Source organism: Helicoverpa zea, chromosome 1 (assembly GCF_022581195.2).
Source record: "Helicoverpa zea isolate HzStark_Cry1AcR chromosome 1, ilHelZeax1.1, whole genome shotgun sequence".
Taxonomy (NCBI): domain Eukaryota; kingdom Metazoa; phylum Arthropoda; class Insecta; order Lepidoptera; family Noctuidae; genus Helicoverpa; species Helicoverpa zea.
In genome coordinates this window covers 5643308-5668962 of record NC_061452.1, presented here as the reverse complement: position 1 = coordinate 5668962, position 25655 = coordinate 5643308, and the positions used below count along the sequence as shown (strand labels likewise).

The window sequence follows — 25655 nt, the reverse complement described above, 5'->3', positions numbered from 1 at the left end:
GGTAAGTAATAATGCTTTCTTCTATCTATTTTTGATGACTAAGTTCGGCATGAAAGTACATCTAGGTATGTAGCTCGCTTGTTAAGCTTACCAATGCAGGATTTATTTAGTTCATGGCATTAGTATGTACAGTGTACAGAGGGCGCGGAGAAGCATGGCCAGTGCGGCGTTAAGCGATCGCTCCGTGTGCCGCAAATTGAGAGGCTATTGGCTCAGTGCAAATTGAAAGCGCTCCCAAATTGCAGCAGACCTTTGTATTTGTAACCAGGGCCGGAGCGTCGAGAATCAATCAGGGTAATGGGGGTTTGTCCGAATCTGCTAGGATTAGTCGCGGTGGGCAACCCTCAGCCACTACGGCAACAGACTTTCCAATCGCCCAATGGCGGCCCTTTGTCGAATTGATTGAATGCCCTTTATCTACTCCCTCATTTGAATTTCGAACCGTGATCGTAATAAGAATCAGATACATTTAAGATAGCAGCAAATTTCACTTAAAGTATACTTTTATAAAATGCTCATTATAATTTGCAACTTTGCTCACGAACTGCAAATTTTGGTAATTTTGTCTTCAGTTATGAGGGTGAAAAGTTATTTCTCGCCCACCTGGGTTAAGCGTGTTTTAATTTAAAGTAACGTTTGTATGTTCATAAAAATATAGAGGTTAAACTTAAACAGCCTTACTTATAAAAATCTCTAATCACCTTCTAAGCAACATTTTAACTAATCAGTACTTAAAGTCTTAAGTAGTGATTAAATGTTTGTTAAGACATGCTTAAGCAACGTTTATAAGTAAGAATTTTCTTAGACAGCCCTTAAGTATTACTTATTATTTAATTCACGTTTATAAGTAAGGCTGAAAGTCTTTAAAAATGATTTGCATAAATACAAGGTTCGAATTCGGCAACTTTCGATTCCGTAGATAATTATTGTCGATCTAAGTTACCCCGTACTAGTTTCAAACTGTTCTAAAGCGACAGAACATACTGATTCAGAATAAACGTTATCTACACAGCTCGTTTCTTAGTACAGAGGTCACAATAGACCGTGGATCAAGCAACAGCCGTCGCTCCTAAATCTAAATGTTAATGTGGTTGATAGCTACAACGAAGTTGATTCTCCATCTTCATTAACGATAGTCTGAAATTTTGATTATAGCTAGAATCATTGTGAAGGTAATGCCATCCATTCATTTGAGTAGAAGGATAGGTTATTGTTACAAACTGAAGCTTAGTACAGCTTATGTCTACACAATAGTAGTAGTGACCACGTAAGCCCATAACGTGACCTACACAAAGCATTTACAGATTGCGAGCGAGGCTGCGGTGCGCCGCAGCGAGGCACAAAGCTTTGGGAAATGTTCGTACTCACCGGGCCTAACAATTAGCGTAATAGACGTTTGACCGGCCACCGCGCCATCCTTTATAGTTGTAAATCACTACATGCACAGATGTGATCTCAATTAGTTCTTGCCTGCTGTAGCATTCAACCCTACGTAAAATGTTCGCTTTACAATTCAAGAAAAATAAATACTTAGGACCAACGTAATGTCCTCTGGGGATTTAAAACGAAGTTACCCGACCCGTGTGCACATGTTTTGCAAAATTAGCTGAAACAGTAATTTTGTAAGCTAAGAAAAAGTGGGAAATGAGCTAACAACTTGAATGTTAAAATATAGGGATACATAATTGTGTGCTACAGAGGCGAAGTTCTCTTTGTCTGAAACAATGAGTTTCAGTGAGGCAGCACGCGTCTGTCTAGACTAGGGACAGTTGGTATTGCGGACGGGGCAGAGCGGCATACGAATGAAGAATGGTGGACTGGGGACAACACGTAACTACGTATCGCTTTGTCACGTCACTATTGTGCCGGTAAACGGTAACCGGCGATATTTTACACTCGGAAATCTTTTACTTGTTCGTTGAACTGTTGAACATTAGGAGAATATATCTTTCCAGACATTTTCAAATAGAACCCGCACCCAGGTACATTTATTACTACTTTTGAAATAATATCTGAAAGAATTTTAGTTCGCTTTTGGTGTGAAAATGGAAAACACGAGAAAAGGTCTTTCCAAAGTGAATCGAAATCATAAGCTTTTTGATGAAAATTTAATGGAAAGGTAAGTTTTTCAAGGAGATTAAAACTCGACAAAATAACAACACTAAGCTTAACCCTCGTTCTCATTATGTACATGGACATTCTGCCTTTGAAACATATCTCGTTGAGAACAACCCTCCACTGAAGGGGTCCTTTTAAATACCACGATAGTGCTAATTAAGTGTGAAGTGTTGTACTAATTACTCTACAGTACGAACAAAGAACATGTACTCCTTTATTAAACAAAGATGGTAGATTGCATCAAGTTTGTTGCTAATATATTCCGGGCGTGATTTATAGCGAGTTGTAAACTAAAAACAGTTTAAGGATCTGGCTCGAGTTAGGTTGTGAGGCCCAGTTAGAAAATTGCGGGACTATAGTACGGAACTGTAAACGGCGACGGTCGGTAAAGTTTATAATCAATTCAATCCCGTGACGTTACGCGTTGTTCAGCTCGTTGTTTAGCAACAAGAAAACTTTGCTGTTGGCATTTTCGCTTCCCGCAAAAATGTTGTTAAATGTTTTTAATAAACAGTATATGAACAACCGAAATTGTAATTTTACTCATTCGTTTAAATTATGGCTTGGTATAAATGTCTGCGGGAAGCCACGGTTCTCGGGCAATACCTACGGATACATGAATTTTGAAATTCCACGAGTAAAATTGTATGACGTGTTGTTTTGTGTTTACTGAAGTTGAAGTTCTTCCGCACAGCTTTGGAATACCGTCAGTATTGATGCAGATCCTATTGTATTTCAACAGCAGGTATAACGAATATGTAGGTAATGCCTTTTGGACATAAATTTCTACTTGTTCCTCTATTGTTATTAGCAACCTCAGTTTCACTAAAATGAATTACTCTAATTTTGGTTCCCCCGAAATTGTTTTGCCGAAGTTAAGTATGTCCTGCTATAAATAGGTTCTAGTATGATTAACATAGGTCTATCAGATTCATGTTTCATGTCCTTTATGTTGGAAAATGACATATCGGCTCGCTGTTGTCTTCATAAAATACATTGGTCGCGTGTTGATCAGATCATGGAGTGCGTTGTCAATTTTTGGGGTGATTTTATTGATTGATTCGGTTAAGCCGAAACAAAACTCAATTTGCCTTATCCTTCGGTTAAAGCGGCTCCCCACCCAATCTGTTTGTTTAGAACGCAATTTTAAAATACTCTTTTTTATGTTGCTTGTTAGGCAGATATGGTTTTAATGAAAATTGAATTGGTAATTTTCAGACTTGATAAGTTAGAAATTGTTAATGAACTGTTCAGTTAGCAAGCAGTAGGTAGCGTATTGTTTGTGCCGTTGCCTGTTTCGGCAAAAACTTTTGATTAAATAAATTAAATTGTAAATAGTAAGCAATATACTAACAACAAGCAAGGGCTATCCCCGACTAGGTAACGTACAAATTTTGTATGTTTACCTACCCTTAGTACGGCAGTAAGCATGAAAGTGTTGCTGCTATCGTAATAAAGTTTGTAACATAAGAAGTAGCCGCGACTATACTGAGGATTATTTCCGCCTTATTCCCAACAGCCTAAAGTTTGTACAGTGAAAAAGGCAATTGTTTCTGCACGCCGCGCTCGAAACATTTTTACGTTTTGAAAATCAACTCGTTCCTTCCCCACGGGTTAGTCGTTGGAACTTAATATTTTTGCTGAAATTCGCAGTGTTCTGGAAACAAAGAACTGTCATAACAAATCCAGTTAGACCTTCCGATTTTATATACGGTAACGCAATCCAAATTTTGGGAATCGGATATGCTCTAAGCTTTGTTTGCAATTTTACTTTGGTCACTCGTTGGGAAAATCCTGTTCGCTGAAAATATTTGTACATCTGCAAGTTAGAACAACTAGAATCGTGTCTTATACGGATGTTGGTACTAAATAAAAACCGGCCAAGTGCGAGTCGGACTCGTGCACGAAGGGTTCCGTAAATTACAGTTAAATCAACCTATCTCAAAAACTATAAGAGATACTTTGATCAAACCAAAAATCGTTGAAAGAGTTAATTAGCATGCATCACCTCTATTTTTTTTAGAATTTTATACCCCGTAGTTATAAAAATAGAGGGGGGGGACATACTTTTTACGACTTTGAGAGCTGATATCTCAAAAACCGTTCACTTTAAGAAAAATGTTTTTTAGAAAACTTTATATCATTTTAAAAGACCTTTCCATTGATACCCCACACGGGTATGTACATCGAAAAAAAAAATTTCATCCCTCAGTTACATGTATGGGGGGCCCCACCCCCAATTCTTTTTTTTACTATTTAGTGTCATATTTTTGTAGCGGTTCATACAACACATATTCCCATCAAATTTCATCACTGTAGTACTTATAGTTTCCGAGTAAATCGGCTGTGACAGACGGACAGACGGACAGACGGACATGACGAAACTATAAGGGTTCCGTTTTTGCCATTTTGGCTACGGAACCCTAAAAAAGATCAAGATTAAAATACTTAAACAAGAAGCTTCACCCATTACTCTGGGCTTGTCTGAAATACTTTGCAAGTTCATACCTTAAACTAAAATCTAATTTAGTTCCACGTTTCTACATTAATTTAATTTCCTCGTATCCATTGAGTTCGAGTGACATGAAGTGTTAATCAATTAATTAATGTACAAAGTTCTTGAAAGACGGTATGTAGGTATGTCCCCGACGTTTCAAGTTTCTATCCTAAATAACTAATACGGGTAAGTGCGAAGGAACTTGTTTCTATGGATTCCTACACAAGAGCACATTGAAGATACTTGACTACTTGATGCTCACAAGGAAGCAATCAGTGTTAATCATATGAAATACTTAAACGTTTTATGACATAGGTACCTATTCATTTACGGCGTACCTCAAAACCTAAAATGAACCACGTTAACTGCTGATTGATTGAAATACGCACTGATTTCCGGAAGGGACGATATGAATATTAAGGTGTTGTAAGACTGTTTCTATGTACCTACTTGAGGCGAAAACTAGAAAATGTAGACAAAATTAAAATACGGGCTAAAAGCATGCCCGGAGTTTGTTCAGTTACCTTTGAAAAGCGGGAAATTATAGCAATTTCAACTAAAATTTCTAGGTTAATAGAATAATATTCTCAACTTAAATTTTAATATAATTTCGGTTGTTTGAATAAAGTGTAGGATGTCTGAAATTCTAATTTTCCGCAGTGAGCATACAAATTTTGAGGTCAGGTTATCCAAACTTGAGAATTATTTAAAACATTAATAATCACATGCTGAAATTGGCTGCTGGTTTCCATTTTGATTTCTCCACTGTATTTAAAATATGACTATTAGTAAGAAAGAGATTAGGATATTTCGAGATAATAATCAAACACACCCTGGTCTCCTAAACTCAGTTAATTATCAGATGATGTACGATTATGATCTCGGGCATTCCATCTTCGAAGTGCTTAGATACAGCTGGTCCAACATCATGAATCATGTTATTGTCATTACGCCTCACCTTTGATTAATTCCGACCATTCCTAGCCTTAATTATGCACGGTTTAGTTGGCACTTCAGGCTATGTGCCGACTACAATAACATAATTGCTTCTAACTACTGCCTGCCAATCAATAGTGCATAAGTGGCAGCACGTATGCTTAGCGCCTTAGCTATTGTTATTAGGTAGTGCCGAATTATTTCATTAATTAATATAACATGAAGCATGTTTTGCCCGATGGCTCAATCAGTCTTTAGTATTATATCTCGCTTTGTCAGTATATTTCGGAAATAAAACTGCAAAATGTTGTATGTGACATCGCAATGAAATTAGGGGAGGTACTTTGAAGCTACAATTTATAGAGTATCCCTCTTTTGCCAAAACAACATTATTTTTCCACAATATACGTCATAACTGCACGTTATAAAGGGCAGCTTGTTAACTGTAAACGGCAACAAAGAAGCATTGCACACCAAGAAACGGACCCAAACAGCGCATTTCACGTGGTACTAGCCAATTTATTTGTGGTTAAGTGCACACAATAAATTTCTCAAATGGCCCGTGCTTACACCGACGAAGGCTGTCTGCTATTTATTTCCTAAGTCCGTGGTTTATCGTCGAACCTACGAACGCATAGTACTAGACAATAGAGCTTAGATTTGTCGCGTGATGTGATAATAAAAACCACGTATTACGCTCTATTTGTCGCTGCAATATACGCTTTATAGCGCTTTTATGGGCGCGCGTAAACTGAAGCTACTGAGAACAAAATACATTTACCGTTGACCTTCCTAAATGAAAGAAATGGGCTCATCGAATCTACCAGATTTTACACGAAGTTATTGAATCATCATCTTCCGAGCCTTTTCCCAATCATGTTGGGGTCGGGGTCGGCTTCCAGCCTAACCGGATTCAGCTGAGTACCAGTGCTTTACAAGAAGCGACTGCCTATCTGACCTCCTCAACCCAGTTACCCGGGCAACCCGATACCCCATGGTTAGTCTGGTGTCAGACTTACTGGCTTCTGACTACCCGTAACGACTGCCAAGGATGTTCAATGACAGCCGGGACCTACAGTTTAACGTGTCATCCGAAACACAGCCAATGGTGTCTAAGATATACTTAGAAAGTACATACAAACTTAGAAAAGTTGCATTGGTACTTGCCTGACCTGGGATCGAACCCGCGCCCTCACACTTGAGAGGTTGGTCCTTTACCCACTAGGCCACCACGAACTACACGAAGTTATTGAATATTATTAAAAAATAACTTGCGGAAAAATAATTGAACAGTAAATTTTGATTAAAGTCCTAATTGTTTTGACGTAGAAACCGATGAGCCGTGTCGGTAAACAATTAGACTTCAATCAAAGTAAACAAGGGCAACGGCGAACAACAGGGCCCATAATAGGCACTGAACGTTTCTCGAAAACAAAACGAAACCATTCAAGACTTGATTAAACAACTAAGTCACTACAACTACTGCATGGAAATATAAGAGTCTTTCGAATTTAGTTTGCGTAATATTTTCTGACGTCTACGTGGAAACTTAGTCGATCCGAAAATGAAATAAAACTGAATAAGTTGGGAACACGAAGGAGAAAAGACTAGCGGAGATGCCCTAACGCAGGTAGGTCACGCGCCTTCAGGTAGGTCAAATACGTCACGACTACGTCACGGCAGGCGTGGCTGGACACCGCCCATATACCGTCCTTTACATCAAACTGACGTCATGGTTGTATTTTTACCACAATTTCAACAGATTTTATTTGTTACTCGATTAAAACGATGAAATGCGCTATCATTAGTTGTAGAAATTGCTCAGGATCCAAACTCAAACATACCATAGGATAACATTTCACGTGTAAGTAATATTTTAACTTTAAAACATTTTTTTTGCTAGAGACATCTGTCGTCGAATAGCTGCATTTCTAGAACCTCTTAGTGAATTTGTATTATTTTCATTGTATCAATGTATATTATTGGTACCAATTTTTGCCTTAAAATGTAGCTTCATTTTTCCTTGCATTCTACAAGTTTTTTTATAGATTATTTACAAACCAAAACATATGATATATTATCATGAAAATTTAATATTATAAAAACACCATCTTTCGGTAAGTAGTCGACTTACGTATATTTGAAGTAAAATTGTGTTCATCAAGACAGAGAGACCCGTTACAAAATTAAGTGCTACCAGACATCGAAAATGCAATCACCCGTTCTTAAAAAAGGTCTTATTTAAAAAAGCTGCAATTATCTTAAAATTAATCATAACTCTAACTATGTAGATTTATTTATATTCATTACTACCCGTTTTCCCGCGGTTTCACACGCGTACCGTGGGAGCTACTGCCCGCACCGGGATAAAAAATAGCCTATGTTACTTGCAGATAATATAGCTTTCTAATGGTGAAAGAATATTTAAAATCGGTCCAGTAGTTTTTGAGTTTATCCATTACAACCAAACAAACAAACAAAGTTTTCCTCTTTATAATATTAGAATAGATCAGCAATGTTTTACATAGGTATATCTCTCTTGCCGTACATACTTTTTGAATGTACCTTTACTCAGAGCAACATCCGACTCACATAAAGTCTGCTACTTATTTAGTGGATGCGCCGTTATGATACAGTTGTGAAAACTCTAATTTGATAAACACTGTCCCTATAATTTTAATTCCCATTTTTCTTGGTGAATTTCGTAATGTGGCAACATCGAAAATAACAACAGTCATCGCAGCACGGTTCTAGAACAAATAGAACGAATTTTCGTGCTTGTGATGCCATAGTGGCTAGTAGACGAACTAACACAATGCCATAAGTTGATACTTAAATTACACCATGGGGGTATTTTAGACCCGTGGTGAATAAAAATGATTTTTCATCGAGTCTCCGTTTAATGGTTCCTAGATACCTATTTCATTTCTGGAGGAGTAAATAAATTGTTGTGGGGCAAGTTCTCTGCACAAAATAATACTTACATAACAATTAATTTTCTAACTTTTTTATCTCTCTCTTTTTCTTCGTTCATTTCAAATGAATGCTTCTTTAAACTTTCTAATTGAATTACTATTTTAAAAGAATTATTAATTTTGAGTATTTACTTTACTTTTGAGTATGTCACTAGTGGTCGATGTTAGTTTAGGGTTAGATTTTAATCATCCTATTCCACGCTAGATGGATTTACAAAAAATGGGCGGCTTCCCATAAAAGGCGTATAAGGGTGGAGCACGGGTGGAGACAGTAACGTTCCTCGTCCCCCGCTCACCCGAATTTTGGCGCGCTGCTTTGTTAGGAGATTTCTCGTTAGGGCATCTCCGCTAGTCTTTTCTCCTCCGTGGTTGGGAAATACACCGGCGGCGTCGGGTTTCTATGACGACAGTAGACGTCGGGCTATCAAACTGTCAGCTACTAGCGCTGGCGATTTCAAAACCGCAACGAAGAAAACTGGAAGGTATTTAAAAGTGAGAAAGTTTTGCAGCATTTTTCTCTGAGTAAATTGGATATCATTGTGTTGCTAGGTGCTTACTTGTCGCAGAATATAAAACTTCGTTTCAAAGTTTGTTTCTAACTTTTTTAATTTAAATAAACCATTACAATAAATCCTAATGAAACCAAAACCTCTTTTCGGAGAACAGCAATCACCTTGCGGAGCAGTCTACATTAATTTTAAATATGCAGTTTCTTCTTATTACTTGTTGGTAATAAAAATAAGGGGGGTTCGCAAAGCGTTAATGGCCGGTGTTAACGTTCGTATTTATGCACCGGCACGTTAACAAGACAACATTACACTGCAGAGCAAACTTCGTGTCTCAAACTTTATAATTAATGCCTTGTTTTATAATTTGCCCACCGTGCGCAGTATTAAAGTTGCGAGGTGATATTTCGGCCACGCGGTGTACGGGGTAACGTACTAGATCAGGATGAACTTTTAGAACTAGCGCATCAGCTTTGTATAACACAATCAACATTGAAGTAGGTAGGTACGTGCTATCGCATTGTAAGAGCATAATATGCAAATACGCCCATTGGATTTAATAATAATGGCGAACGCCAGTTATATTAATTCTGAGCGAAGCTGTTTTTAGCTGAAATTTCGAAATTATAATAATATTACGAGTATCATTGGCATAATCATAATGATAGTTGAGTATTCACTACCTATCATTTATTTATTCACCAAAGTTAATCCGATTAATTAGTCAATATTGGTGAATCGCCATTTTTTTTTATCACGCGCTTAAATGATCATAGCAGATATTTATTTTAGGGTCTATGTTTAGGCTTTATACGTCACGTGAATAATATCAAAGTCTCATTTATTTATTTTTAAACATATATTTTACATTTTTAAATATTAAATATAAAAAAACATTTAAAAATATAAAAAGTCTTACTTTAATATCACGACGACGACCCCTGTCTGTAATTGCCTTTTTATCGACACACCTACACTACATTCACTAAATGTAAGAGTTAAATAACTGTACTGACGAAAACGTCTGTAAGTTCCACAGTGAACATACACTATTAAACACAAACATTTATTGCAACATACCTTCCTCGTTATTTGCACTGACAGACAGACGACGCTCAAATACAAATACTGCCAGAAATATATGCCATAAAACTTTCGGACGTAACTGGCGAACATGAATTCAACCTAGTGCTTACTGAAAAAACAACACTCAATAAAATAAACAAAAGGCTCTCAAATTGGAAGTGTAAAGCTTTGAGCGGAACTGGGCCAAAATTGCCTGGAACTTAACGGCGTTTTTTTAACGGTCCAACCAAAAACTGCTGTATATCTGTGTTCATTTGCTTCCCAAGCTGACCATAACTACACGGTTAGTGGCCAGGCTTTAGCTCCTAAATGCTGCAAACTTGCTTGCAACTTTGTTTTCAGTTTTTAGTGTACACTATTGGAAATGCGGATTTATTTAAGCAGGTATCTACTTTTACATTTTAGAGCAGCTTAAGGATATCACGTACAGTTACATGGTAACTTGTGTTTTGTATACTCGATATGCTTGAAAATAATAGCGTTTCTCTTTATTGGATTCTTTGCGTACAAACAAAGGAAACCTAACCAAAAATCCTTTTGTATTTCCATCGAAATTCTGGCGAAAGAAAATTCAATAGTACTTTTACATAGCACTAAAAGAAAACCCCAATCACGATTGGTGATTGCCTTTTATATAACACGTATTTTAGCTTGGAACCTACATAAAATGGTATGTTTTCATTAATACTAGAGTAGCTACCTAATCTGTTTTTTCTTAAGCAACGCAATGGGCCATTTACGTAACCTTATTATGATCATTATGCCCTACATAATTTCATATAAATAAGCCGTTTTTCACAATTCCTAATGGTACGTGAGGGTACAATTTGTAAATCCTAATAACTGACGTCATGTAAAAGCGCACTCCACTTTGCCCGTCGTTGGATTCGAGGGTCGGCCATACAGGGGCCCACGGGAGACTTTTGGAAGCCAAATTGCTACAGATGACTATTCAATGCGGCCTGCCTCCGCTCGAAACTGCCTGTCAGGAACTCACATAAAGCTTCAATTCTGTGCAAGCTGTGAGCACCTTGTGTTTAGTTAAGTATAGGTTTCTAGAATAACATAGTAGTGACTGCGCGTCTCTATGTAGATAATCTTTTTGGGGTATATAATCATGCAATGAACTGTGCTTTCAAAGACCGAATAACTTTCAAAGCCTAATTGCCTTAATTTGAGCGGTGCTTCCAACTTTTATTTACTGAAGAAATCAAATCATAACCAAACTGTCGTTTTCATAAATTGATGGCCATTTCCTGACAACTGCCGCAAATTTTCCCAAGTAAATAATAACTTTTTATTCGATTCTCTTTATTGTTTTGAAATCATTAATTGGTTAAAGTTTAGAACAGTTAGCGACCGCGACATTTTGTAAATGATCTCAGTTACATGAAATACGCGATAAGTTTTTAGATCCTAATTGGAAATCAACTATGTACGCAAACAACAGCCCCTACCCATCGCTGGGAAGTTTTGAACTACGAGTACATGCCTCGTAATTTATAAAACGAATTTTATTATTTTCTCATTAGGTGTATTAAACAACAACTCGCGTTAGGCCCGAAAGTGTCGACCAACTGACTTTGAAATGGGTTTCTTTCATTGCTTTCAAGGCAATATTCAAGACAGGGACAATACAATGTTATGTACCGAAATGTAGGTAACATTTCCCTAATTCTTAAATTTGAAATAATATTACCATATTTTTTTTCATATGGATCTCCTCGTCGACATATGTACTATCGATAATGTTAGGTAGCTAAGGTTGTAACTAACAATTGTTAAAACTGAAAAAGCAGTTTGCTAACCAAACGTTTATAACCATCTAGTATGGAATTCAGAAAATCCTGTGCATTCCATATGAATGCGACGCATAATAGATGCCACACAAGAGCCAGTATCATCGAGCAGATTCAATCCAATTAGCATAAAACATCTGGCAAAGAATTTAGAGTTGGCTAGTTACGAACGGGATTGGAGACAAATGAAGCGGGGACAGCTCTCGACTGGGTGCTGCGCCCCGGCACACGGAGATCCACTGATGAAATTACACAAAATGCTAATGAAAGTCGCTGCTCGGGTGAGATTAGCGTCGTCGCTGTGAAATTGGACCTGTTTAGAGGCCAATTTTACTCCGATCCGGGAATTAGTTCCGACGTTTTTATTCTCAGAAAGGTATCTCTTTGTAGCTAGTCTTTACACTTTAATAAATTGTTGTCGTTATTACAACATGGTTTTGATAAACAAACGCTAACGTTTGTCAGTTTTATTGTAAGTGCGACGAGTAGAGTTGATAATAAACGTGCGAGACGCTTTACATTACAAGCCTTAATAAAAGCCGGCGTGAAATATTATTTTACGTGCATAGTTATTAAGCATCGAGTAATTACGTTTACTTTACCTCTCGACTTGTGTATCGCGTCGCCAACTACACGCTGCGTATCTAGTGTATAATTACATGCCAAAATAAATTATCTCCAACATAAATAACGTAACTTAATTATAAACACCAAGATGGCGTCATATTGTGCTCAGGGCAGACAGTTCAAGTGTTGGATGAAGTGTCAGAATATTGTAAATAAGGGATACCGTGCATGCTTGACCGCGCCATTTACACGTGACTAGAGCAAGGGGACTTAAAGTCAAAGAGTTTCTCACACCCCTTCTCTGACTTCTGCTTTATTAAGTATTAGATATATGGCGTCCAGGAAAGTATCACATAATTATTAAGTTTTTTTTTTATATTTTCCACCAAAATAAATGAGCACAAAATAATGAGCGACACTTATAAATAATTATTACCGTTTACAGTGGCAATAAATAATTATAAAATTTTATTGTCAGAAATATAAAGTACAATTTATTAAAATTGAATTCCAGATTAATTATTTTCATACGGAACAGGCAACAAAGGGCGTGGTTTTAAACTGTTTTATGTAAAGTGTGTCTATCAATTTAATCCAAATCGTACAAAATATAAATACCTGTCATAATAACAGTAAATCATTAGTCATCCGTAATGCAGCTGGCTGGCGTCAGTGAGTTACAGTCGCGCACTGAATGTGCTTGACTCCTCACGCGAAATTAAACATTTCCCCGCAACTGGGCGTCAACGATGTATCCGGACAATCTGATGGTGTCCCCTGTCTAATCCCCCATTCCGGGATCCCGCGTCCCGCGCCCTCCCTAATCCAGGTCTATGAGCGTTTATTTCATATTTATCCACGTTGTCCTCGCCGCGCTAATGAAACTTTTCTTGTCTTTGTTTTCATTATACTTGTGTTTATCCATTATTATAAATATAAGAATTTATGTGGCTTTATTATAGTAGGGTTTCTGTGGCATGAAATTGCTTATTGGGGCCTAGATGAGAAGTTTTGTTTGCGTAGGTGTGAGTGCTATGAGCGTAGTAAACTGGTGTTGTAGTGTTGAAGTGGCAATGCCATCTGACTAGCATTACACATTAACGACCATTATCTGGCACATGTATCTTAAGTGACTCTTAGTTTATTGCTTAACACAAATTAATTAGGTCGGATTATAACATCTTGGTAATATTGCATTTGAAGACATTCAACCAAAAGCTGTTTAGTTAAACTAATTAGTGAATTACCATATCATAATGCTCCTTTGTAAACATAATGCCCATGCTATAAAACAAAAAAAAAGTTTACTTGAATAGAGTTTCTACGTAGCAAAAGGAACAGCAGTATGTAAAAATTTACTGCAACGAAAGGAGGAATGCAGGGAGCTGAATTCTTTAACTTCGCCGGTTTGAGAAAGACGCGAAAGTACGGGCTAGTTCTACCTACCTACTATTTTAAACACATTAACAAAGAAGAAGCTGCCACAAGTTCTATCATGAAATACGAAGTAACCTATATTAAAAATCATAGAAAACTCCTTTCGATTCCAAGAAAGTCTTGGAAACTAAGAAATTTGACGACACAGGGCTTTTGAGGAAACACTTAAAAGGTTTATAGCAACTCTCTAAAATCCATAGCGTAGGTAGAATTGAATGTTATAAGAATATTGATCCTTAAGAAATATGAGAGAATAATAAGATGATTTCAGGTAATCAATTTACAAAAACACCTTGGTTAGACAGGTACTTAGTATTATCGAGTTTTAATGTGTTCAAATTAATTGCTAGAGTAAGTGAACGTTTAAGTTCATTATTATTTTAAGCTCACCTTAATAACTGTATTTAGCCTTTAGAAATTCTAAATATGAAAGTGTATTTTACTTGAAATTTGTGAAAATAAAGCAGCGTTTCTTTTTCAGGATTCGATAAATGCTTTTAACGAAAAACAAAATAGAAAGTTACATAGATTGCTTTAAGAGCTGGCCAGTGGTTTGATTCAAGCGTTTTTTTTATTCGTGTGTAGAGAAGTCTATATAAATAAGTGCTGGGAAAACTACGTAATTACATTTGTACTATTTGGCTGGAACTGTTATGTCATTCGACTTTACTTCAAGACTAGGTACGTACCTAGTAATATTAGTGTCTGAACTTAACTTAGAAACATGAAAAAAATATTCGTCTAGATTATTAGCCTTATTGACTTATATTAGACTATTGCTTGATATATAAAGCTAAAGAGTTTTATTATCGACGTATCTATACCTAAATGTAATAGATATCTAGAAGAATACGTTTATTTTTGTCGCTCAGGTGAAAACAGTCAGTTAATAAGTTAGTCTTAAACATAAGATGACACATTCTATGTAATGGCTTATTACAACTTTAATTATAACTGAAATTACTTGTAAGCGTTTGAATAACATTCTATTTGCTTTGAGAAGAGATGACGTATTTTTTCTTCAGCAGATGGGGGTTGAACGCAATTTTCTTTAATTACTTAATTTACTGAACAATTTATTATTATGGTAGGCTGACGAATGAAGTAAACTAACTGCATGAACTAATTCAAACGTGTGTAAAGGTTTTATAAAATATATGGGTTGATGCAGGATTCCTTGTATAATAGATATAAAAAATATATTAGTTTGGATATTTTTTAAATGTATTTTCATTACTTATGAATGATTTTGATGAATTACATTTATAAAAATTACAGTTTCAATCAGAAACAAAATTAAAAATTCTTCTACAAATTTCATCACCCCAGACAAGATTAAAAAAACACGCAATCGTTAAAAGCTCGCTTACAGACTCTAGCTACACAATTTATCTTCTGAACTTATGTTGACTGAAGGAAAAATGTTGCTATATCGGGTGTGTCGTTCACAATCACATTAAATTCTATCGCATATACTTTATGATATTCTATGGCGAATTGTAAAAAAAATAACCTAATCCATTCAGTGGTTTAGCCACAGGAGTCATTTTTCGTTTTTATAATTTACAGCATCATGTGTAAAGCAGAGATAAAGTTAGAAGTATCGAATGTTTTAATCAGTTGACAGCTGTCAGTTTTCAAGGGAGAATTACAGTTGTTTGTAATGACTGACTTTTATATGGTGTTCTAATTTTCGCACATTTTTATTCTATTTACTTTGTTTGAAAAATTATTATTTTTATTTTTACGTATTTTTCTTTTTTCTTTGTGTTAATGGACATATATTAACCAGTATATTAACGCATTTCATTTAATGTGATTATGAACGACACACCCGATATACTTACTATTGTGTGCTAAGCGCGGTGCTTAGCGACCCGTCACTATGTAACACTACACTCCACACGTCTTCCCTAAATGGGTCTTTTAAGACGACAACTTCGCATTTATATTACCGACTGTACCGCAACTGTACTGAAGGATCTTGTTCACATGTCTGTTGTTCGCGGCATTTGGTACATGCGCGAACAAAAGCGTTACTGTGGCCGAAGCTTGAGCTGTGCCAAACGTTCGCCCTGTGACATCGCCAAATGAAACAGTATAACTTGAAAGACAAACTTTGTTACTTTTCTCTTTCGAAAACTTTTTTAAATAATGTACGGTTTGAAGCATGTTTATATTCAGATTTAGTACGTGGGTTGGTAATTACAGTTTCTATTTTGTACCAAAATGTAAACCTAATTACGTATGACCTCATTTGTTTCTCGTTTCTGGAGGAAATAGACATTCAACTAAATTAGATAAGAGCTCGATTAAATTAGACCAAGCTAATTCAGATTTTAGCAAATCAAATCCGATTATTATCCAATTTTAGCTGTTTAAAATCTGGTTTGCTGGTCGTTGGGGCGGTTATAATTCGATTTATGCTGTCCGACACACACTTGACCGGTTTATATAATAAGAGGCAAACGAATCAATATGAGTATGTTGACACTTCAACTGGCAAGAAAGTACACGGAATATTAATTTCTCAATGGGCCATTGTCTTGATTTATTATTCCTTGTGAAACTTTGTTTTCTAAAATAAGATAAAGAAAGTCATGAATCCCATATTTCACAGTGTTATTGCCAGGCAACGTGGTATATTTTTATCGAAAAAACATTCTGTAATGCAAGTTTCGTACATAAATCCCCCGTAATGGTTACATTGTGCATGTAATTAAAAGTTAATAGTTTTCATAAATCAATATTACTGTTTATTTTGTCGTTCGGTCTCGTTGCAAATAAGATCATTCAATAATATTAGTTATCGCCGTTATCAATACATTATTCATTAAATATTATTACATTATTTTTATCTTATTGTAATAATAAATGGCAGTGCTTGGTACGGGTGTGAATCGAACGCTTACTATAGGAGATTGGACATCAATAAGATGGCACGACCTTCTCAGACAGTGCGATAGAAATGTTCTTCGCAAGACGAGTAACTTTGTTTCCAACCGTAAGTGATGTTTCACACTAAGAGGCCAAATATCCCTTTCAACTGTTTGCCATTATTAAAATGAGTAAACACCTACTATAGTTCGGCCATTCAGAGAATGCGTTCCTGACACGTCGCGATTGAACTGACGACGTAACTTTGCAATGGCGTTGCAGTTACGATAAAAATATTTTTGCTGGTTGTTTACCGTTTTAACAATTGAGGAGCATTAAAACAACATTATTATATCAATAATCAATGAATGTTATAATTTTGTGCCAAACTGAGTGTCAAATAACTTGGTAAACAATATTTTTCTAAATCTATACTGCGCTATTACAAGGTTATGTCAGCGGTTTATATTTTGTAGTGCTGTGCTAAAAATAACAGGCAAGTATCGTAATCTGTTCTTATACAGTTATAATATAAAATAATACGTTTTGATTTTCTTTTTAAGAATTGGAAAATAATGGACTATAAGACTTAATTATAACTTTTATGAAAAATAAAAATAAAACTATGACCAAACCGCATTTTTATACTTAGATTAAAAATGGTAACCCCAAATGGCGTTATGGGCCGCCATTTTGTGACGCTAAAACAGTCGTCCGTTGTCGTTTCGTGCGCATAGACCACGTTTTTCAAGTGTTTTCGATCTGTTTTTATTTGATTACCCGGCTTTTGTTAGACCGAGATATCAGGATTGATTCTGTTATTGATAATAATATAATTATACATGTAGGCGAAGATGATGATGAAGACACCACCTCCTCAAGCAAATCGGAGTCTGATTAATATTCTGTTCGCACATTCAATTCAATGTACTTGTAACAAAGAATAAATAAAACAATTTTATTATATGAATATTACCTTTTTTTGGTTTCCACTTAAATAACTAAAATATAAAACAAATGATTCCGCCAATTTAAAACGAAAATAATCTTAAAATAATGCGGCGGTTCATTTTGAAGGAACGGTAACGAACTCAGTGTTATGTTGTGCCCATCACTAGTCGTGACTAACTGATAGGTGTCAGGAACGCATTCTCTGAACGGCCGAAGTATACAGCGGGAGACAAATAAATTCATTTCGCCAACAAAAGGCGTCCAAGCTCGGCTAATGAAGAAGGACGTCTTGTTTAATTACCTTTTGTAATTTTTCTTCTAAGCGGGCCAACGTATAAATTAATTTTCTTTCAGTGGCCCGTCCATGAGCACCATTATGAAGCACTAAGTGAACCTTCTTTTGTCTGATATAACCTGGCGGGCTTGTTGGGAACTCTTAAAAAATCTTGCTAACAAGGCAAATTCACGACGAGAACACTATTTTGAGGTTTTTACAAGCGAAGTTGGCGTTTTGTAAACGTACACGTCTTTTAAATGAGAACAAGTCTTGCGGAGTTTGTTTGCGTTAAATGTTGATATGTTTTCCGTACAAGTTAAAGTTTTGTTTTGATTAATTGGGAATTCTTTTGACATTGAGAGGCACAGAACATAATGACTGAGTCATAATGTGCACGATTCCGGATTGCGTTATCAAAAAAAGAGGAAGAGCCAGTGAACATTGCCTACATTGAAAACAAAAGATTTACATAACCGAGTGTTGTGATAACAATGACGGAATATTTGCAACAGCAACAGTGTTTGTCATGCGTTGTAGTTTATCGTGGGCTAATCTAACGATGTTAGGAGTACACTGCTGTCTATGACTAATGCATATAAAAGTGCAGCTAAGTATTGTGTCTTGTTACAGTCAAAGTTATGTACCTACCTAAATGGTATCTAATTTCCGTCATCCAACGATCAGAAAAAGATACCTACGAGGTGTGAAAGTGTTATGAAGTTATTTTGAACACTTTCCTTCTAATACAAAGAACACACAAAAAATAAGCGTGTAAATAACATAGCTTTTTAATAATGCACTTCAAAGGCTTCCGAGTCTGTTTTCGTAACATCACCTAAATCTCTTGGAACATCATAGGCTTCGTTTAAAGAGCTCGCGTACCAAACTTTTCCAATATTTTTTTCATCACGTTTGTCAACTTCCTCGGCTCGGTATCACGTCAACAAACAAACAATATTTCCGTGGTGACACGAGTTTTACGAACTCATTTCCATTGGGGAGCGCGTTGCTAAATATTTATTGACTAGTGGGACTTGTCAAAAACACATGGGTCTTTCTGGTAGACTGGTTCAATCAAAAACTACTTTGAAAAGTCATTAATATATCACTTACTTACTAAGCATACAATAATTAAATAATACCTGAAGAAAAAAATTGATTAAAGTACTTTTGTTGTTAACCGTTTCTACCTATTGATTTATCTAAATAAAATTACATCTTCCAATGACCGGTGACAATTAAATGAATCGTAAAGCCAACGCAAGCTCTTCGTCCTAAATACTCCTATAACCATATACCTATGTACCTTTTTGTTTTCATTAACTGCACATCTCTTTTCATTAGCACTTAACGGTGACAAACAAACTTTCGTAAAGACGGTACATTCACCAACTGTCCAGAGACCTCACTAACTCGTACTGCAACTTTTTACGTGTGAAAGAAAATTTTGATGCGTCGCCTCAGGGAATCGATTAATAGAGGTTCAAATACATAATGTTTTTGTTTACATTTCAGATAGTGACGTATTTTAGGGATTATAGTTCGGCCATTCAGAGAATGCGTTCCTGACACGTCGCGATTGAACTGACGACGTAATAACATTCATTGATTATTGATATAATAATGTTGTTTTAATGCTCCTCAATTGTTAAAACGGTAAACAACCAGCAAAAATATTTTTATCGTAACTGCAACGCCATTGCAAAGTTACGTCGTCAGTTCAATCGCGACGTGTCAGGAACGCATTCTCTGAATGGCCGAACTATACTACGTTTTAAGATAAGACTTTCAGTAGGTACCTACGTATCGTATCGTATACGTTATCTACTCTCTACATTTCTAGAACATTCTTGAGCAGTTCCTAATTGAATGATAAAATAACGAAGCTGTACATACAAGCTGTTGATTTGCATCCGTGCCATAGTCAAGGACGTAATTATACTAATGATTCACAACCCAAATCAACAAAAAAATTGGTACGAAAATTTTATTTTTTTTTCGGAATTCCGTCAATGTCCTCTAGCCGTATTTAAACTTGGTGCGTGTGTTACTGGCCTTAAAACCGTGCTGCGCCCTCACACAAGTGCAAAAACAAAGCATACGCAACGATTATTCATAAATTTCATTCATAAAATTGGATTACTTCTGAAATACTACGACATTACAATGACAAAAAAAGCAGTGCATATTAGCTATTTCCCGTCTACTGTAATTCCAATCGATTATTTACGTATTTTATGTCCTCCTCCTGAAGTATGGCACAAATGAAAATCAACACCTTGTATAGGCCATTCAACATTAAAAACCTATCAGATTTCTCCGGCTACTACGTAACATGAAATATTTAAATAGTATTATTATTTATTACTAAAGTCGGTCAGCTGTCCACTGGCAGGCTCGTAGAACGAGTGTCGTATCTGCGCATTTGATAGACACAGATATAGATAGGTACGCTGGAAGTGGGTCGTGCGTATCCGGAGGGTCGCTATCGGCAGATATTGTCGCTATTAGTGCATTAAACTGTTACTGTTATTGCACTATTAGAAAATCTTTATTAAACGCCAAACGTTCGACTGGGTAACGCTTTCGATAGACTTTACTAAATTCGACAATGAGGACGACACGGCTGAGAATGACCTTGTTAGATAGTATTAGGTATCATACTAAATAATTAACCGATAATTAAATAATTAGGTCGAATTAGAGATTATAAGTAATAGCGAAAGAAAATAAATAAAACACTACTTTTCTTTAATAAAATAGTAATCAGAAACTAAAGTTCTCAAGTAGTTCCGAAGAGAATGTAAACAAACGATGAAATCACTTAAAACTTTTCCACCACGATGCCAACAATAAAATTAAGGTTTTATGTCCCGTTTAAGGTTTGAACTTTTAACGCATTACGTATATATTTCACAAGGAATAAAAGGCGGCGTTGCTGTAAGAAGGTGGGGTTGGGGGAGCTTCAATAGTTCGCAATCTTCTATTTGGAGGTCTGTGCAAATCTTTGGGGAGCGGGCGTCGCTGCCGACGGAGGCTGTCCCTAAAATATCAGCGAATTGCTGGATATGACGGGCCGGACGCGTCGCCTATTGAGCGCATTCATTAATGATTCATGTGTAGATGACAGCCCGCCATCGATTTTATATCTCCGCGGAGAATCATGCCAATTTGATGTCCTTCGTGGGCAGAAAATGTGTGAGATTATTTTACTGAGTGTTAGAAACTGGGAATTAAAATTACTAGGGTTGGGAAAAATCTCGCTTACAAAACAATTGTTGGCTTCATCAAAGATTTTTTCTTGTGAAGTAACGCCATGTAACAGAAGTATGGAAGAAGATAAGATGTGCCGACGCCAAATAAAATGGTTATGATGAAAGAGCTTCATCACAAGCACCATGTATTTCCTCTACTATAACACGGTGGGTATAATTCTACGTGGTAATATTTTTACCAGTTAGTTTATATGGCATGCAGCAAAATTAACTTTTCTACCTTAAATTACAGAGAACCGTTTAGTAAAAATTACACTGAAGATTTATTTGCGTAAACGTTCTTAGCGAGCTTTGGAAAAATTATACAAAAAGAGGGAAAAAAATGCAGAAGACGTAGTTCCCGTTATATCATTTCGTCTGTCACGTCTAGTTAGAATAAATCTGCGTTACTGTCATACTAGACGTTTTTATCTCAAACGTAAACTGTGAGAAATAACGGAGCCCAGTTTAGGAATTGTGCGTCGCAATTTCGACTTGCGTGCTTCTTGAATTGTGGTTCAAAGTTTATGTTCGCTTACGGCTGAATATAGGATTTCTGTAACAAATTAACGAGCGAGTCAGTCAAGTGTCATGTCGTCGAGCCTCATTGCTCTGGAGTAACGCTACACGTATGCGGCTGACACCTACCCCTCAGTTTGATCGGTGTAAACACCAAATTTGCGTCACAATAATACGAGATTTGTGTCGAAATTACTAACTAAACATTTCACTGTGTTTGTACTTGACAAATCCCCGGCTATATCCGAAAATAACTTTCGAGGACTAACAGAAAAATCACGTTGAAATTCTTAAAGCTTTTTTTCAGTATTACTGTATTTATAAGGAATTCCCATCGAAAATGGCTTCTTGAATTTTTAAGATAAGTACGCAATTTAAGATGTTATTCGGTTCAAAGTTAAAAAGTAGCTTTATTAAATTTTCATATCTGATACAGTTCGGCGTAGGTATGTACAACAAAATAGATTTTTAGGGGATATTTTAAAATACAAATATTTATTGGCAAATTCTAAATCAAAATTCTTTTGCAAATGCGTAAAACGTAATAACTCTGGGATATCATTCGGTAGCTATTTCCCTGATGCAATTTTCCGCCCACATCGATAAGATACCGGTTATTATTTAGACGCAGTAGAACACAGACAGCTGTTCATCCTGATGTTTATATTTATAGACAACTGTGACGACTTATTTTATTATCATTTACATAATAACTTTTGTCTGTTGTTACAAATGGACTTTAGCTTATTGATTCATATAAATTCTAAGAACTTATTGCAAAAACTATGGTTCAATAGTTCAAGCAAACAATAGGTCCACTTGGTAAAAGTAGGTAAAGTAAACTTGCATGAATCTTCAACCCCTTTTTAGAAAGATTTTTTTCTCGAAAGCGATTTATTAAACGTCTTCATCATCATCATCATCAGCCTATAGCAGTCCACTGCTGGACATAGGCCTCTCCAAGTGCACGCCACTGAGATCGATTTTCGGCTGCTCGCATCCAGCTCCTGCTAGCCGTTTTGCGCAAGTCATCACTCCACCCTGCCTTAAACGTCTTAGATTATCCCTAAACCAGCAAAGCCTAAATTTATCATCATCATCAACGAACGCAAACCAACCCCGTCATGGGCCGCGCGCTCCATCCACTGCCACTTTCTTTAAATCATTGGTCAAAGAGACTAAATTGGTTTTTCAATTGACTTAGGTTGGACATAGATCAGCGGTTAATTTTGTCACAATTTTTAATTAAATCCTTTGATTGGTTACAATTTGTAAGTATTTCAAGCGAATATATTCCTTTCTATCCATTCTAAACACAAATAGAAAGCCAGACAACAAAGTAACTCATTTAAATAAAACTACTTTTACGGATTTTATCGCGTTATATTAATATTATTTAATTCCGACGTTTCATCCCGTCCCATCAGTCATCAATCGTTCAGTCTGCCCGTGACCATGGATGCTGTAAAGGATCCGAAACGTCGGGATTAAATAATATTAATATAACGCGATAAAATCCGTAAAAGTAGTTTTATTTAAATGTCTAATATTCGCGTAAGTGTCAGAAATCAATAAAGTAACTCATTACTACTTTTCTAGTTCCTTAACATACATATATCTTCATTGGTGGAAATATCCACTCACTAGCGATTATCTGTTAACCTACCACAACGACAATTTTAAATGACTTTGATACGTTACAAAGTTGCAATTATATTCGACGCATCATATTATTATTAATTCCCTACCCGGCTTTCAACTTATATGAAGGCTGGTAATCATACGTTCGTCAAAGGCTTCGCTAAGTTAAAAGCATATGAATATTTATTACAAATTATAATCCACATAAAAATATCCTTTGCTTTGAGTGTTTTTTATGCAATTATTTTGGCGTATATCACGTGAAATTAATGTACCATTATTGGTGTTTCGGTCCATCAGTTTTGATAAATGGATGTGTGAAAATAAGTTTTCTTAAGTAACTCGAAAAAGTAGGAGGCCCAACAAAAAAGCGAATTGGAAATGTTGGTGCCATATTGTTTTCTAACTTAAGTTTTGCGAGTGGAATAGGTTTTTGCTGCTTTTTTGTCTCTAAAGTGCTGATAGAAAATATTAATTTTAAAACGATAAATAGTATCAAATTATGAACCCAATATTTTGCTATAGTTCAAGTTTAAGTTGTGTAGTTTTGGTTTAAAGTTCTAAGAATGTAAGTTTTTTCTTTATGCGCATAGATATTTCAGTTTATCGGATAAAAGCTGGCTCCTACCTAGGGCACAGAGCACAGAGGCGATGTTTGTAGGTGCACAATATACCAAAGATGATATGCATATTAAGTAAATTGCATCACTGCTACTACAAAAGCTTTGTACTATGGAGAATGTGGACTCAAACACTTCGGTATCACAACAGTGTGGAACCAAGGAGATTCCTTTGACAGAATAGACTAATCGCAATAATGTAGGTACCACATGCCGCCTTCGTATCCAAACAAAGATCGCTTCAATAATCCATCCATCAATATTGTTGTTATTTCAATAAATTCGCAAACATATTTTACGTATCGCAAGATAGTCGTAAATGTCAACCATCCGTGGTAAACGGCCAGTATTAGGGATAACCATTTTTATCATATCTTTGTTTATACACGCCTTTGCGGGCTTTTTGCGGGTAGCCTAACGATGTTTCCCTTCGTCCGAGAGCAATGCAATAAATATATTTAGCCGTTTACAAAACTCTAGCTCATTTGTGTTGGGGTCGTTAATCAAAGTCATTTTTTGTGGAACATTGCATATGTCGTAAATATATTATTGTACTTTCAACAAGGAAGCTATACAGTTTAAGCAAACATAATGATGTATGACGCAAAAATTATAACGACCTCATTTAAAAGGGCTTCTTAAAGTCAGCTGTTTGACTAAAGACGAATCTTGTAACGTAAGTAGCAAAATTATGAAGCCGTTTCTTTCTATATCAAAGGCTAATGCGTTATGCTTTCTTGTTCTCCCTGCCCTGGTCCCAATTTTCCTCCCCGTCCATCTTTTTTCGGTCTTCTTCTCTCTTTCATCCACCCACATTCATACTTAAAACACTCTTTAATCATTCAGTATACGCAAGGCTAAGATATCACGACATGAACAATATTTATAATTTGTACGAAATAGCACCTGAACAGCATATAACTTCGCAGCGGTGAACTGTTTATTTACATCCTTTCCAGTAGCCGAACTCTAACGTCACTCCAAATTATTCATAGGTAAATATCGCTCTAACTTGCAAGACATTGCCATAGTATTTAAGCCGGCTTTCCGTACAGATGGCTAGGTGTGCAAAGTTGACCCTTCCGCTGCTGACTTTGCTAAGCTTCTTGGTGAAGTCCGAAGCAAAGTGAACAGCCATGATTTGGTATTATTTACTCTTCCTTGTGGTCACAGACTTAGGCAACTATAGCGGTCACAAAATTATGACCCAGCTTGTCGGCTTTGGACTTCGTGTGCCTACTTACGAAATTCAAGAAGGTTCTTACTTTGATTTTGTGTGACTGCTTAATTCATAGTTCAAGTTTTTCACTAAAAGTTGAAAAACTTTAATTAAATTATTGGAATTTGAAGGGCATTTCAAGAACCAAGCCTAACCGGATTAGTTCTAGTTATTATGAGCAATATTTTCCAAGTACGAAATATTATAAATTAGTATTGAATACCCAAAGGCTTGGGTACGTTCTGAGTAAATTCAGATTTTTCTATAATTCGAGTAGCTAATTAGTATCTTTCAAAGTTGTAATGAATTGAATTGGGCAATTAGTAGTAGGCTCTTGTTTATTTCAGTTTGATAATTTATGTACATAATTACAGGT

General features: G+C 36.1%; 1 protein-coding gene across 3 annotated transcripts in view; it reads left to right on the top strand.

Moving 5' to 3' along the window:
• LOC124633096 (low-density lipoprotein receptor) overlaps positions 1-25655 on the top strand; it is a 174832-nt gene that overhangs the window by 100463 nt on the left and 48714 nt on the right. The gene's annotated exons all lie outside the window — the stretch shown is intronic.